The sequence below is a fragment of the Lagenorhynchus albirostris genome, chromosome 17 (genome assembly GCF_949774975.1).
Source record: "Lagenorhynchus albirostris chromosome 17, mLagAlb1.1, whole genome shotgun sequence".
Taxonomy (NCBI): Eukaryota; Metazoa; Chordata; class Mammalia; order Artiodactyla; family Delphinidae; genus Lagenorhynchus; species Lagenorhynchus albirostris.
In genome coordinates this window covers 36083518-36099102 of record NC_083111.1, presented here as the reverse complement: position 1 = coordinate 36099102, position 15585 = coordinate 36083518, and the positions used below count along the sequence as shown (strand labels likewise).

The window sequence follows — 15585 nt, the reverse complement described above, 5'->3', positions numbered from 1 at the left end:
CACACAGCATGTAAACACAAAATCAGTTTCTTTTCCATTAGCCTCACCCACATTGGGCCTTCTCACTAATGGTATAAGTCACACAAGTTTTAATTGCTCAATCAAGAAGACATACAGGACCCAAAATAACAATGCTTACAAATCTACAGTTTATTGCAGGAAATGGATACAATACAGCTATAGCATTCAAGTAAGAATATGCATCATAATCAAAGGCTTTCTCATAGCAGGGGTTCTGGAGAAGCCAAGTGCAAAATCCTATTGTCCTCCCTTTGTCAGGGCCATGGCAGTATGTACCTTCTCTCTTGAATCAGAAACCATCATTATGACACTGAACACTCTGGAACCAGAGATGCTAAAATGAAGTCATCACTAGGGTTTTGGGTTTTTTGTTTTTTGTTTTTTTACTGGTCATATAGGCATATTCTTTTTGTTTAGTCTTCTCAAACATTAGATTCTTCCAGGGGTCTCACCAAGTCCAGGCACAACTTATCAATCTTACCATTACCAATAAACAATGACACAAACCACCTGAAACTCTTCAGACTAATCGTTACAGAACAATACTTTTACTGACTTGGGATCAGTGCCATACACAGACAAGGAGAACAGCTCAGGCTAATTCTAAGCCTATGGAATTAACCCTCACAGAACAACCTTTACTAAAATACTTATCAAAGTCTGATTTTTGGCATTTATCTGTCTTCAAAAATAGACTATAAGCTCCATGAAAGTAAGAACTATATTTTTCTTGTCTTGAATTTAAATATCTAAATTAGTATCATGCATTAATTAAATGTATTCTCCTATCTTCCTTAAATATATCAAAGACTAAATTAACCAAAGGACCAAATCACTGACAGTTAGGCAAGTAGAAATACAATGAAAAAATTTGTACCCACACAGAGATTTCATTATACATAAAAGTTATAGTTTCAAATTTGCAAATTTGAATTTGCAGCAGCATAAGTTCATTGGCTATTTGAAAAATCTACCTAGAGGACATATTTTACTTTCAATAATTAAAAAAACCCATAAAAGTAAAAATAGAATAGAATAATAAAATAAAATAATAAAAGTAGAATAGAAAAATAAACCCATCATCAAACTATTATAACGATCAACTCATGGCTACTCTTGGAAAATACATTTTTTAACTTGATCAACTAAGTTCTAAAAACAAAATTAAAACAGCAAAAACATGAATTTATATTAGTAGCTAAAATCAAATTTAAAATGTTTCACAGCCATTGACTATGTTAAGGGCTTTGTGCTCTTTGCCATTCTCTGGAAATATATTGTCCGTATTCATCACAGCCATTGGCATGCTTTTCTTAATAAAAACAACTCTTTCAAGGACTATTTCTGACTTGATTTAACTTACAGGCAATTGAAAAGCCAGGACTACTCACCTTGAAACTAAACACAGCTTCAGAACAAACTGACATAAAATATGCACTGCCTAAAGGACTTAATTTCACTATATCACCTAACTTATCACTAGCCTCCAACATAGTGCTACCCAAATTACAAAGAGAGTGGATGTTATATGTTCCTGAGTTATCACAAGCATCAGCTGAGGCTCCAGTTACAGGATATGCTCCGTCTCGTTGATACAGTACAAGGAGACTGGTGTACAATATCCCAAGTGCAGTCTCTGCGATAGGGATGGAGGTAGATGCATTCTCCTAGCTAATGCACAGGCTTCCAGCTACATCAGGATTATATGTTCGTGCTGTGTAAGTGTTTTTTTGGGTGATGACACTTGTATCCCCTGAGAGCTAACTCGGTCGACCCCCAGAGTTCACTGTAGCATTAACCTATTATAGGAATCAGAAGAATGTCATGAGCTGTCTCTCTGGAATAGTGACTAGCAGAGGGAGAATAAATCTATTGTGAGCCTATACTGTCACTTTAAGCAAAACAATGTGAGAGAGAGAAACTAAAAATAGCAGTTACCAACATATTACTGATTCTTGGTATCTTTTATCATAAAAGTCTCTGATCTCTTTTTCATTCATACAGCAATACAACTGGGAGCCATGTTAAAATCCAGACTCTAAGTTTGGTATTCAGCCTTCTTAATTTTTGTTTTGACCCCCTCTATCTGATCTGTTTAACTTTGCTTTGCAGATGCATCGAGTGTTTCTTTGCTACACTATTGCAAAATTCAAGTCTTTGAAGTGTTGGTTTCATGTTATTTTTTGATATCCCACAAACTCTGATTTGGTTAGATTTTGCCTCTTTTTTATAGTAAGAAATACTCTAAAGAAATAATACATAGTTTCATTTCTCAACTCCCTTCTCTAGTAAGCAGATTTCACATGAATTCATTATTATCTAAATTATCTCTGAGAAAAATTGTAAAAGGAAGGCCAACTTGCCCAGAGCAATTAGCATGAGAGGAGGGTGCTGTCATAGGCAACGTATTACTTGAAGCTCTTTATCTATGACCCTGGTGATGTAAGAAACACAGAACTGAAGTCTTGTCAGGAAGGGTGACCTCCAGTCAGAGGAAAAGGATACTAGTTTGGTATTCTAGCTGTTGGATTATTGTTATTAAACAATAAGTGACTGAAGAAGAATAGAAGAGACAATGTTTCAGTCTTGTCATACATGGATAAAATCTCTGAAGAATCATTTCTAACTTGCCATTGCTGTGGTAGGAGCTACCAACTGCATGCCCAATTAAGTCAGTGACCACTGTTATTCTGTGTAATAAGAATTACCTCAGTCTTAGTATCCCTAAAATGGGACTATTGCTGTCTATTTAGGTATAAATAGACAATAAATTTTCTTAAAGAAATTGCAATTGTAGGTTGTGGCATAAAACCCAACTGCTTGTATATCAAATTCAGCTTTGGAGAAATTTACTGATCTAGGTCCTTTCCCTTTAGTCAGAGTTCCTGAGGACTAGTCCAACCAGATCATCTTTCACAAGGATTTTCTAGTGCCACGGTGATTTCCAGCTTTCTGCCAATAGAGTCACCCTCATTGTAACCAACAGTTTCCTTACCAGGGAGAGTTGCTGAAACCTTGAAATTCACTCTCAACAGGCAGTATACTGATAATTATAACCTTCTTCCTCTCTAAACCTGCTCCTCTTCTGCTATTTTCTATCTTAGTTAATGGCATCATTATCTACCTATTTGTCCAAGCTAGAAATGGCAAAATTTTTTCAATTATCCACTTTTCCTCTTTCTCCACATTTAAGAGGTTTCCACCATGTCATGGCCATTCTACCTCTGATAGATCTTTTATGTAGCTCCCCTCCTCCATGCTCCTACTGCCTTAGTTTTGGCAATCCTCATGTCTCAGCTTGACCATGGAAGTAAAATGGTTAAATGGTTTAAGAAATGGGTAAATTTGCCTTTTTTCCCTCTTTCACCCTGATGCATGGATTAATTTTCTAAAATTCCTTCCTATAAAATAGTCATTGATTTCCTACAGCCTATAAAATAAAGGCATTACTCAAGTAATATTTTTAGAGTATCTACTATATGCTAGGAATTAAGAGCTCACTGTAAAAAGGTAAGACATATGGAAAAAAGATAAAATCCTTTGCCTTCAAGGAGCTCACAATCTAGAAGGGAAAATAGCATACCAACATAATGTGGCAAGTGTATGTTATTAGAGTATGCAATGGTCAGTGGTAGCATAAAATGCAAAAGAGTGAGCAATTCCACATGGAGGTACTGAAGAGAAGTGTATAGATTTGACTGTGTCTGGAAGTATATATAAGCTTTTTCCATGCAAACAAATGAGAGAAGACCTTCTAGGCCAAGACAACAACATTGTGCAAAGGTTCTAATACCTAGGTAAACATTGCTTATTTAGGGAACTACAAGTTATTGGACATTGGAGAAGAGGGTATAAATGGTATTAGATGATATACACAAAAGAGTCTAAAATTTGACCTGAAGGTTATGGTAAGCCATTAAAGAGATTTAAACAGGATAATAACAAAGATCATGTTTGTGTTTTGGAAAAAAGCAGAAATGAAAGAGAGAACAATTGGGACATTATTACAATAGGTAAGATATGATGAAGCCCTCAATTTAAACAATAGCAATGACATTTGTAGTGCTAGAGTTAGGACAGACAAAAGATGACTCCTTACCAAGAAATGAAAGGCCCTGCAAAATGCAGTCTTGATCTATCAGAGTTCCTGGCACATAGGAGATACCCAATACACTCAATAAATAATTGTTGAATAAATAACTAAATAAAGTTACTTTCTGTATCTGTTATCTATTGCTTCATAAGAAATCATTCCAAAACTTAGTAGCTTAAAACTACAAAGTTTACTACTTTCCACAATTTTGTTGTTTAGCTGGATGGTGCTCATGTTGATTTTTGCCTGAGTTCATACATATGACTGCATTCAGCCTGCTTGTCAACTGGAGATGGATTCTTCCAGAGACTCATATCTTCACATGGTCTCTCTCCTTTCATGGGATCTCTCTGCATGTGCAATGTGTGTGTGTGTGTGTGTGTGTGTGTGTGTGTGTGTGTGTCCTTGTCTCTCTCTGGGATATGAGACATGTGGTCTCTCTCTATGAATCTCCCTCCACATGGTCTCCCTCTCCATGGGCTCTCTCTCCACGTAGTCTCCCTTTCATTGGGATCTCTTTCCATGTTCCTACTCCTCCATGAGATCTCTAATGGCTAATCTGGGCTTCTTCATCCATGACAGCCTCAGGGCTCCAACCAGGCAAGTCTTGTGCATGAGTGCTTGTCCAGCCTCTATATATCACATGGTCAAGCCTCAACATGAGAGGAGATTATACAGAATGAGTCTTCCAGGAGGCATGACTCCTTAGAAGCCATTATTACAGCAGCCACACATCTCTATACTCAGTGTATACTACTTCCCTCACAAGCACACAATATTCTAATTTATTGTTTTTCTCCTAGGTTCCCAGACATGTAATGAACTTTTATACCTCCTTAACTTTACCTAGGCTTCTCCTCTTATATTTCATAGTGCTCCCATCTGCCTTGGAATATTCTCTGCCTCAGATAGGAAGTACCTACTTTCAAAGTCAGCTACAACGGCTGAAAAGCCTGAAAATACAGGGGAGGAACAATCCTTTCCCTGAATCACTTTTCTCCTAACTTACAGTAGTAATCTCAATGTACCAGAATTATCTATTGACATGTCTTTCTCTAGCCAGCATTTGAGCATCTCAAAGGTAGTCACTATGTCTCATTCATCTTTGTGTATCCAATAGTTATCATCAATTATCCTCATTCTTGATGCAGAGTTGCTTCTCAAACATTTACTGGGTGAATGACTCTGTTCCTAACTTATATGCATAGGGTTATGAATCATTTTGTAGACTATGCACATCATTATGGAAATAATAGCCTAAAATAACTTAAATTATATATATTCAACAGATTTTACTCAGAAATAGAGACCTAAAAGATGTATTAGAACATTACATGCCTTCACATAAGCATGTAAAGAAGTGACAGTATTGTCTTAGTGGCTAACACGAGATTTCTCTTTAGAGAAGGAAATTCCTTGATAAGTCAATGCAAGACATATCAGTTCCAGGAATGAGATCTGGCTACCTTATAAAAGATGGACCATGGTCCCAAGAATACCATCAATGTGGAGGGTAACTCCAGCATCCTTGGCAGAACCAGCAAAATGATCCCTAACTAGACTGGTTTCTATAATGCTTACTTCTGAGATCCATATTTTGGGAAATAAAGAGGAGTTTCCGTTGAAAGGGGGAGATAATCCCTCAGATTTCACTTCTGAATCCACTTTGGAGACCCACCCTCTTAACCTCCAATAGGGTCCAATACCTTGGGTCAATCTATGCATGTGGTACTGTCAATCAAATGTGGTTCAAGGGCTTCCCTGGTGACGTGGTCGTTGGGGGTCGGCCTGCAGATGCGGGGAGTGCGGGTTCGTGCCCCGGTCCGGGAGGATCCCGCGTGCCGCGGAGCGGCTGAGCCCGTGAGCCGTGGCTGCTGGGCCTGCGCGTCCAGGGCCTGTGCTCCGCGGCGGGAGGGGCCACAGCAGTGAGAGGCCCGCGTACCGGAAAAAAAAAAAAAATGTGGTTCAAAGAGCACTCTAAATTATAAGCAATGTGACACAACTGTGAATTTCCAGAAACCCCAGTGAGTGACATAACAGCCTGCCCCATGGTCCTCCTAGGGGATGAAGTCCTTTTAACATCTGGAAATATGTACTAAAGGGCCTAACAATAATCCTAACAGCTACTAGCAGCAGCTTCAGGTAACAATTAGGCACTGGTTTATTTATCATGCTGTGGCAGAGGCAGTAACACTCATCCAATATTCTATTTGCTCCCAACACTTCCTAACCTCTTTGCATCTTGATGAAGATATATGACTACTTCTGGCCAAAGACATGAGTGGAGAAAAGCCTGTGCATGATTCTCAAGTCTCTCTCTCTTCCCCTGCCATGATGTCTGAGTGGAGAGCTCTAATCCAAATGTTGCTGCTACAAGACTGCAGAGCCTACATCAATCCAGATGCAGAGCCCACTGTCAACCACAATAATATGTTTCAGGAGCAAGAAATAAACTTTTGTATGTTAAACCACAGATATTTGGATGTTGTTTATTACTGACAATGCAATTTAGCCTAATCTGGCTAATACATATTATTCAAATATAGGGGTTTTTTTTTTCAGTTATCCTTAAATAATACTTCAACAGACATTTATTATCTACTATGTGCCAAGCACTCTACTGAATATTTAGGATATAACAGTTAACATATTTTTGGAGAAATTAGAACTTTATTATATTATAAACATTTCCAGAATATAAACTGATTTTGTATCAAGACTTCTTGAAACGTTTAAAACTGTATGTAACTTAAGCCTATTATAATGTATGTCATTTTCCACTTTCCAATCTAGAAAATATACTGCAAGTTAGATCTAACGAAGGAAAAGAAAATCAATCTAAACTGCTTCACAGAGAAAACTAATGAATATAAAAACACCCATCCCAAACTAAAACCCAATCAAGAAATAGATTCTGTAAAGCTATTAATCCTCCAATTTAAAATAAATGACCTCCCGAGGGAAAAATACTTCCACCATCATAGCAATTTGATGAATAAAAGCAGAGCCACCCTCATTAAGGGAAGTTACATTATGTATAAGAAAAATGTAGTAATGATTTTAGAAGAGAGGAAAAGTAATTTCCATGTTGGAGAGAAAGTACACTAAATGTTTTCTGTTCACTTAGCCTTTGTACCTGTTCACATGAAAAGAGCGATATGAACATGGACATCGTAAAACCAAGCTCCTCAACTATTTTTTCAATTTAACCTCAGGAGAACCAATGCAAGCGCTTCAAAATCCAAGGATAGACTGGTCCCAAAGCATCTCCTCTTCTTGTCCTTTCTTTCCCTTGTTCCTTTTTCTCTTTTCTACGCTTGCATTCCTCTTTCTTAGAGGCTACATCTTGGCTTTTTTTGTCCTTTCAGTTCTTAAGCTTTTCTGTACTGACTCTGACTGTTTCCACCTCTGTTTTGTTTCTTTGGATGCTCTTGTGTTTGTCTAAGTCTATTTCCTCATAAGCTTTCTTCCTCTTATGCTTGGGCCGCTCCTCTTCTGGTTTATCCCAGCCTTCCTCTGGGTGTCTTTTTCTCTTCTGATGTATCTGTTTATAACTAGTTTGATGGGCACTGGTACTGTTTTCTAAGGAGAGATGCCTGTAAACTCCAGATTCTACACTGTATGAGCTACAGTTATACTCTTGTTGACTAAAGTTCAGGGTTACTGGTTTTCCTGAGAAACAGTCCCTGGTGAATTGACAGTTGCTCAGGGAGTCTAGTCTCAGCCTGCTGTCATAAGCTGGTAGCCACTGAGGTAACCGCTTCTCCACTGCTTGTGAAATATTGCATGGTCTTTGGTAGGTCTGGACGGGTTCATAAGGGAGTCTTTGATTAAACATTCTACACCTGGGTCTAGAATCAACCTCTTCTTTGTATCCACAGGTTTCCAAATAATCCTCTCTCATCTTTCTGAAACAAGTATTTGGCTCTAAGCCTCTGGTTTTCTGCACTTTGATATAATCTTCAAGTTCATCCTGAAAAGAGTCAGATGTCTTCTTTGAATGCTTCATTAGGTTGACAAGGGATTCTCCTTATCAGGTTGAGAACTTGATGGAGAAATTTGATCATATTCACCCATTAATTGCTTCAGTTTCTTAGCATGAACTTTCCCCAAATAGTGAGACTGTGCAACAACTGAAGAGCTAAAAACCATGATGCAGAGATTAAAAAATCTATTTTTTTGTCCAATACTCCACTCCCATTCACCTCATAATGTGAAATCCACTGCGATTCAAATTATGTCACTATTCCTTATAAGCCTTTTACAAAAGGTATCTGTATAAAGTTCAGTCTTTGCTCATTCAACGTGGTATCTTCTCTGAGGCAGGGGCAGCCGTCTACAACTACAGTCCCCCTCCCCGCCAACGTCGCCAGTCGGTGGGTAGGCCAAGGTGGTGGAGGCGGAGAGGCAGGGACAACCGTTGCCGCCACCGCTGCCTCAGCCACCGAGCAAGTGGGGTGGGAGCAGGAGGCGGAGACCGGACTTCCTGAGGGAAAGTTGCTACCACTACCAGCGGCTGACTGGACAGCACCGCCGCCATGGCGGTGAGGTGCACTACTCCAGTTACCTTTTTTTTTTTTTTTTTTGCAGTATGTGGGCCTCTCACTGTTGTGGCCTCTCCCGTTGCGGAGCACAGGCTCCGGACGCGCAGGCTTGGCGGCCATGGCTCACGGGCCCAGCTGCTCCGCGACATGTGGGATCTTCCCGGACTGGGGCACGAACCCGTGTCCCCTGCATCGGCAGGCAGACTCTCAACCACTGCGCCACCAGGGAAGCCCAGTTAACATTTTTAAAGTGTTGTCCTTGTGGAGTTTATATTCTAATCAAGAAAATCACAATCACTATCAATAATCATGACCACTAAGTACAAAGAACGTTGACAAATAAAGGAGATACTGTCATAATATTATTAAGGACATTATTATTTATATGTGAGTTTTTCTTATTCACAAGATTAGAATATGCTTACTTTAGCTGAGTACATATTATATAACTGATTTATCTTTGATTCAATATTTGCTTCAAATTATTTAAAATGTACAGCATTTTCAAAGGAGCACCAACAATTTTAACAATTTTGAAGAAAGGTAAATGAAGAAGCAAGCAGTCTACTGCTTAACCAAAGGTCATTGTCATGCTAAATATAGTACAGGCTGTGCTCACTGAGAGAAGTCAGTCATCATCAACTTTCAGTCATTATTTGAAAGGCATTTAGAGGGCAAAGCCAGATTTCTTCTTTTCATTTGCTAAGATAAAACACTGATCCAAGTGTCTCAAATTCAAGTGCCTTTGGTTCCAGGAAAGCAATAAAAGAGTAAAGAAAACCAGATTTTTTTTGTGTCAACTGCTAAAAATATAACTATTTTTCATTTTATTGAAATATCATTTAACTATGTCTAATAATGTAAACATGTATTATAGTAGAGATTACATTTTAAATTGTACCTTAAATATACACATTGGCAGAATCAAGATGGCAGAGTAAGAGGACACAGAGTTCAAGTCTCCTCACAGCTAGGGCTCCTGCTAGATGCTGATGGGGGACCTCAGACACCTAAGTTGATGGGAGGAATCCTTGCTCAACCAGGTAGGATGTGGGAGGGAAGGGGAGGGGCAAGGAAAAATGGAGGTGGGTTGGGACCAGCACCCCTGAGGGAGGCTGGAGGAGGGGAGAGGTTCCCATGCTCAGAAGGGCCCACTCAAGATGGGGAGATAAGTGGGGATTGGAGGGGGATGCAGTGTCTCCCCTGCCCACTTGGGCCCTGGCAATCCTGTTGGGATCGCAGGCCTTAACGCCCAGATCCCAAGGCCTCCTCCAGCTAGATGAGTCCCGGGCCTGAGCCTCCTCCCCCAACCAGGCCTCTTCTAGTTTCATGGGTCCCAGGCCTGAGCCCTCCCACGACCAACGCCTCTTCTGTCTGCATGGGTCCCAGGCCTAAGCCCCACCCCCACCAAAGCCTCCTCTGGCTGCGTGGGTCCTGGAAGCCTGAGTACCATCCCTGACAGGGCCACCTCTGGCCACACGGGTCCAGGTGGGTTGAGTACCGCCCCCCTCCAAGGCCTCCTCTGACTGTGCTGGCCCCTGTGAGTGCACCGATGGAGGCCTGCGCCCCAGCACTTGTCCTCTGGGCCAGCTCCAGTAACAGACGCTGGTGAGAGGAACACACGCAGAAGTGGGGCTGACACAGCGGGTCCAGAGACCTCCCTAGAGGTCTTGGAGGCCTACTGGGGAGGTGGGAGTAGGATGTTCTTGCACCATCGGAGCAAGAACATTGATAGAGGAGGCACCAGGGAATTTTTTATTATTTTATTTTTCATTTATTTAAAAAAATTATTTTAGTACTTTTATCTTTTATTTTTATTCTTACTTTTTTACTTAATTTAAAAATTTGTTTATGTTGTTTATTTTTTTTGCTGTTCTGTTCTGTTTTGTTGTTGTTTAATTATTTTTCTAATTTTTTTTAGTTTTTATTCTTTGTTATTGTTATGCTCTTTTCTGTTTGTTGATTTTTTTTCTTTTCTTCTCTTTTTTTTTCTTCTTTTGACTATCCGCTCAGCCTGCAGGGTCTTGGTTCTCAGGGCAGTGGTCAGGCCTAAGCACCTGTGGTGGGAGTACCAAGCCCAAGTGCTGGACTAACAGAGAACTTCAGATCCCAGGGAATATTAATTGGTATGAGGTCTCCCAGAAGTCCTCATCTCGACACCAAGACCTGGCTCAACCCAACTGCTTGCAAACTCCAGGGCTGGATGCCTTAGGGCAAACAACCAGCAGGACAGGAACACAGCCACACCCAACAAAAAAAATGAAATGACAAAAAAAATTAGGAAGGACAAGAAAAAACATACAAGACCAAATAAATGAAGAGGAAATAGGCAACCTATCTGAAAAAGAATTCAGAGGAATGATAGTAAACATGATCCAAAAACTTGGAAATAGAATGGAGCAACAGATCAAGAAAATACAAGAAATGTATAATAAAGACCTAGAAGAACTAAAGAGCAAACAGTGATGCACAACACAATAACTGAAATGAAAAATACTCTAGAAGGAATCAATAGCAGAATAACTGAGAGAGAAGAACAATAAGTGAGCTGGAAGACAGAATAGTGGACATAACTGCTGAGGAGCAGAATAAAGAAAAAAGATGGGGGCTTCCCTGGTGGCGCAGTGGTTGAGAGTCCGCCTGCCGATGCAGGGGACGTGGGTTCGTGCCCCGGTCCAGGAAGATCTCACATGTCGCGGAGCGGCTAGGCCCGTGAGCCATGGCCACTGAGCCTGCACATCTGGAGCCTGTGCGCCACAACGGGAGAGGCCACAACAGTGAGAGGCCCACGTACCGCAAAAAAAAAAAAAAAAAGAAAAGAAAAAAGATGGAAAATAAATGAGGACAGTCTCAGAGACCTCTGGGACAACATTAAAGGCACCAACGTTCGAATTATAGGGGTCCCAAAAGAAGAAGAGAAAGAGAAAGGGTCTGAGGAAATATTTGAAGAGATTATAGTCATAAACTTCCCTAACGTGGGAAAGGAAATAGCTGCCCAAGTCCAGGAAATACAGAGTCCCATACAGGATAAAACCAAGGAGAAACACACCAAGACACATATTAATCAAACTAACAATAATTAAAATCAAGAAAAAAACATTAAAAGAAGCAAGAAAAAAGCAACAAATAATACACAAGGGAATGCCCATAAGGTTATCAGCTGCTTTTTAGCAGAAAAACTGCAGGCCAGAAGGGAGTGACAGGATATATTTAAAGTGATGAAAGGGAAAAACGTACAACCAAGATTATTCTAACCAGCAAGGATCTCATTTGGATTTGACAGAGAAATCAAGAGCATTACAGACAAGCAAAGACTAAGAGAATTCAGAACCACAAAACCAGCTTTACAACAAATGCTAAAGGAAATTCTACAGTAAGGAAACACAAGAGAAGGAAGAGACCTAAAAAAACGAACCCAAAACAATAAAGAAAATGGTAATAGGAACATATATATTGATAATTACCTTAAATGTAAATGGATTAAATGCTACAACCAAAAGACATAAATTGGGTAAATGGAAACAAAAAATAGACCCATATATATCTGTCTACAAGAGACCCACTTCAGACCTAGGGACACATACAGACTGAAAATGAGGGGATGGAAAAAGATATTCCATGCAAATGGAAATCAAAAGAAAGCTGGAGTAGCAATACTAATTTCAGAGAAACTAGGTTTTAAAATAGACTCTTACAAGAGATAAAGAAGGACACTACCTAATGATTAAGGGATCAATCCAAGAAGAAAACATAACAATTGTAAACATTTTTTAACATCTTTATTGGAGTATAATTGCTTTACAATAGTGTGTTAGTTTCTGCTTTATAACAAACTGAATCAGCTATACATATACACATATCTCCATATCTCCTCCCTCTTGCATCTCCCTCCCACCCTCCCTATCCCACCACTCTACGTGGTCACAAAGCACCAAGCTGATCTCCCTGTGCTATGTGGCTGCTTCCAGTAGCTATCTCTTTTACATTTGGTAGTGTATATATATATACATGACACTCTCTCCCTTCGTCCCAGCTTACCCTTCCCCCTTCCCATGTCCTTAAGTCCATTCTGTACATCTGTGACTTTATTCTTGTCCTGCCCCTAGGTTCTTCGGAACCATTTTCTTTTCTTTTTTTTAGATTCTATATATATGTGTTAGCATACGGTATTTATTTTTCTCTTTCTGACTTACTTCACTCTGTATAACAGTCTCTAGGTCCATCCACCTCACTACAAATAACTCAATTTCATTTCTTTTTATGGCTGAGTAATATTCCATTGTATATATGTGCTACATCTTCTTTATCCATTCATTTGTCGGTGGACACTTAGGTTGCTTCCATGTCCTGGCTACTGTAAACAGATCTGCAATGAACATTGTGGAACGTGACCGTTTTTGAGTTATGGCTTCTCAGGGTATATGCCCAGTAGTGGGATTGCTGATTCGTATGGTACTACTTCTTTAGTTTTTTAAGGAACCTCCATACTGTTCTCCACAGTGGCTGTATCAATTTACGTTCCCACCAACAGTGCAATAGGGTTCCCTTTTCTCCACACCCTCTCCAGCATTTATTGTTTGTAGATTTTTTGATGATGGCCATTCTGACTGGTGTGATGTGATACCTCATTAGAGTTTTGATTTGCATTTCTCTAATGATTAGTGACGTTGAGCATCCGTTCATGTGTCTATTGGCAATCTGTATATCTTCTTTTGAGAAATGTCTGTTTAGGTCTCCTGCCCATTATTGGATTGCATGTTTGTTTTTTTGATATTGAGCTGCATGAGCTGCTTGTACATGTTGGAGATTAATCCTTTGACAGTTGCTTCATTTGCAAATATTTTCTCCCATTCTGAGGGTTGTCTTATTGTCTTGTTTATGGTTTACTTTGCTGTGCAAAAGCTTTTAAGTTTCATTTGGTCCAATTTGTTTATTTTTGTTTTTATTTCCATTTCTCTAGGAGGTGGGTCAAAAAGCATTTTACTGTGATTTATATCATACACTGTTCTGCCTATGTTTTCCTCTAAGAGTTTTATAGTGTCTGGCCTTACATTTTGGTCTTTAACCCATATTAAATTTTCTTTTGTGCATGGTGTTAGGGAGTATTCTAATTTCATCTTTTACATGTAGCTGTCCAGTTTTCCCAGCACCACTTATTGAAGAGGCTGTCTTTTCCCATTGTATATGCTTGCCTCCTTTATCAAAAATAAGGAGACCATATGTGCATGGGTTTACCTCTGGGCTTTCTATCCTGTTCCATTGATCTATATTTCTGTTTTTGTGCCAGTTCCATACTGTCTTGATTACTGTAGACTTGTAGTATAGCCTGAAGTCTGGGAGCCTGATTCCATGAGCTCCATTTTTCTTTCTCAAGATTGCTTTTGCTGTTCGGGGTCTTTTGTGTTTCCATACAAATTGTGAAACTTTTTTGTTCTAGTTCTGTGAAAAATGCCATTGGTAGTTTGATAGGGATTGCATTGAATCTGTAGATTGCTTTAGGTAGTATAGTCATTCTCACAATGTTGATTCTTCCATTCCAAGAACATGTTATATCTCTCCATCTGTTTGTATCATCTTTAATTTCTTTCATCAGTGTCTTATGCATTTCTGCATACAAGTCTTTTGTCTCGTTAGGTGGGTTTATTCCCAGGTACTTTATTCTTTTTGTTGCAATGGTAAATGGGATTGTTTCCTTAATTTCCTTTTCAGATTTTTCATCATTAGTGTATAAGAATGCAAGGGATTTCTGGGCATTAACTTTGTATCCTAGTACTTTACCAAATTCATTGATTAGCTCTAGTAGTTTTCTGGTAGCATCTATAGGCCCTTATATGTATAATAACATGTCATCTGCAAACAGTGACAGCTTTACTTCTTCTTTTCTGATTTGGATTCCATTTATTTCTTTTTCTTCTCTGATTGTTGTGGCTCAAACTTCCAAAACTGTTTTGAATAATAGTGGTGAGAGTGGACAACCTTGTCTTTTTCCTCATCTTAGAGGAAATGGTTTCAGTTTTTCACCAATGAGGACGATGTTGGTTGTGGATTTGTCATATGTGGCCTTTAATATGTTGAGGTAAGTTCCCTCTATGCCTACTTTCTGGAGGGTTTTTATAATAAATGGGTGTTGAATTTTGTCCAAAGCTTTTTCTGCATCTATTGAGATGATCATATGGTTTTTCTCCTATGATTGGTTAATATGGATTATCACATTGACTGATTTGATTATATGGGAGAATCCTTGCATTAGTGGGATAAACCCCACTTGATTATGGTGTATGATCCCTTTAATGTGCTGTTGCATTCTGTTTGCTAGTATTTTGTTGAGGATTTTTGCATCTATGATCATCAGTGATACCACCCTGTAGTTTTCTTTCTTTGTGATATCTTTGTCTGGTTTTGGTATCTGGGTGATGGTGGTCTCATAGAATGAGTTTGATAGAGTTCCTCCCTTTGCTACATTTTGCATTTGCCTGTTAAGCCATCTGGTTCTGGGATTTTGTTTGTTGGAAATTTTTTACTCTCAGTTTCAATTTCATTGCTTGTGATTGGTCTATTTATATTTTCTATTTCTTCCTGATTCAGTCTCGGAAGGTTGTGCTTTTCTAAGAATTTGTCTAATTCTTCCAGGTTGTGCTTGCAGTAATCTCTCATGATCCTTTGTATTTCTGCAGTGTCAGTTACTTCTTTTTCATTTCTAATTCTATTGATTTGAGTCTTCTCCCTTTTCTTTCTTGATGAGTCTTGCTAATGGTTTATCATATTTTTTATCTTGTCAAAGAGCCAGCTTTTAATTTTATTGATCTTTGGTATCGTTTCCTTCATTTCTTTTTCATTTATTTCTGATCTGTAAGTTTAGGTTGTTTATTTGAGATTTTTTTGTTCTTGAGGTAAGACTGTATTGCTATAAACTTCCCTCTTAAAACT

The 15585-nt window shown here is 39.0% G+C and overlaps 1 pseudogene; it reads right to left on the bottom strand.

The window, feature by feature from the left end:
• Positions 1-7348: 7348 nt before the first annotated feature.
• LOC132508270 (lysine-rich coiled-coil protein 1-like) lies at positions 7349-8236 on the bottom strand (annotated as a pseudogene).
• Between the last annotated feature and the right edge of the window lie 7349 nt (positions 8237-15585).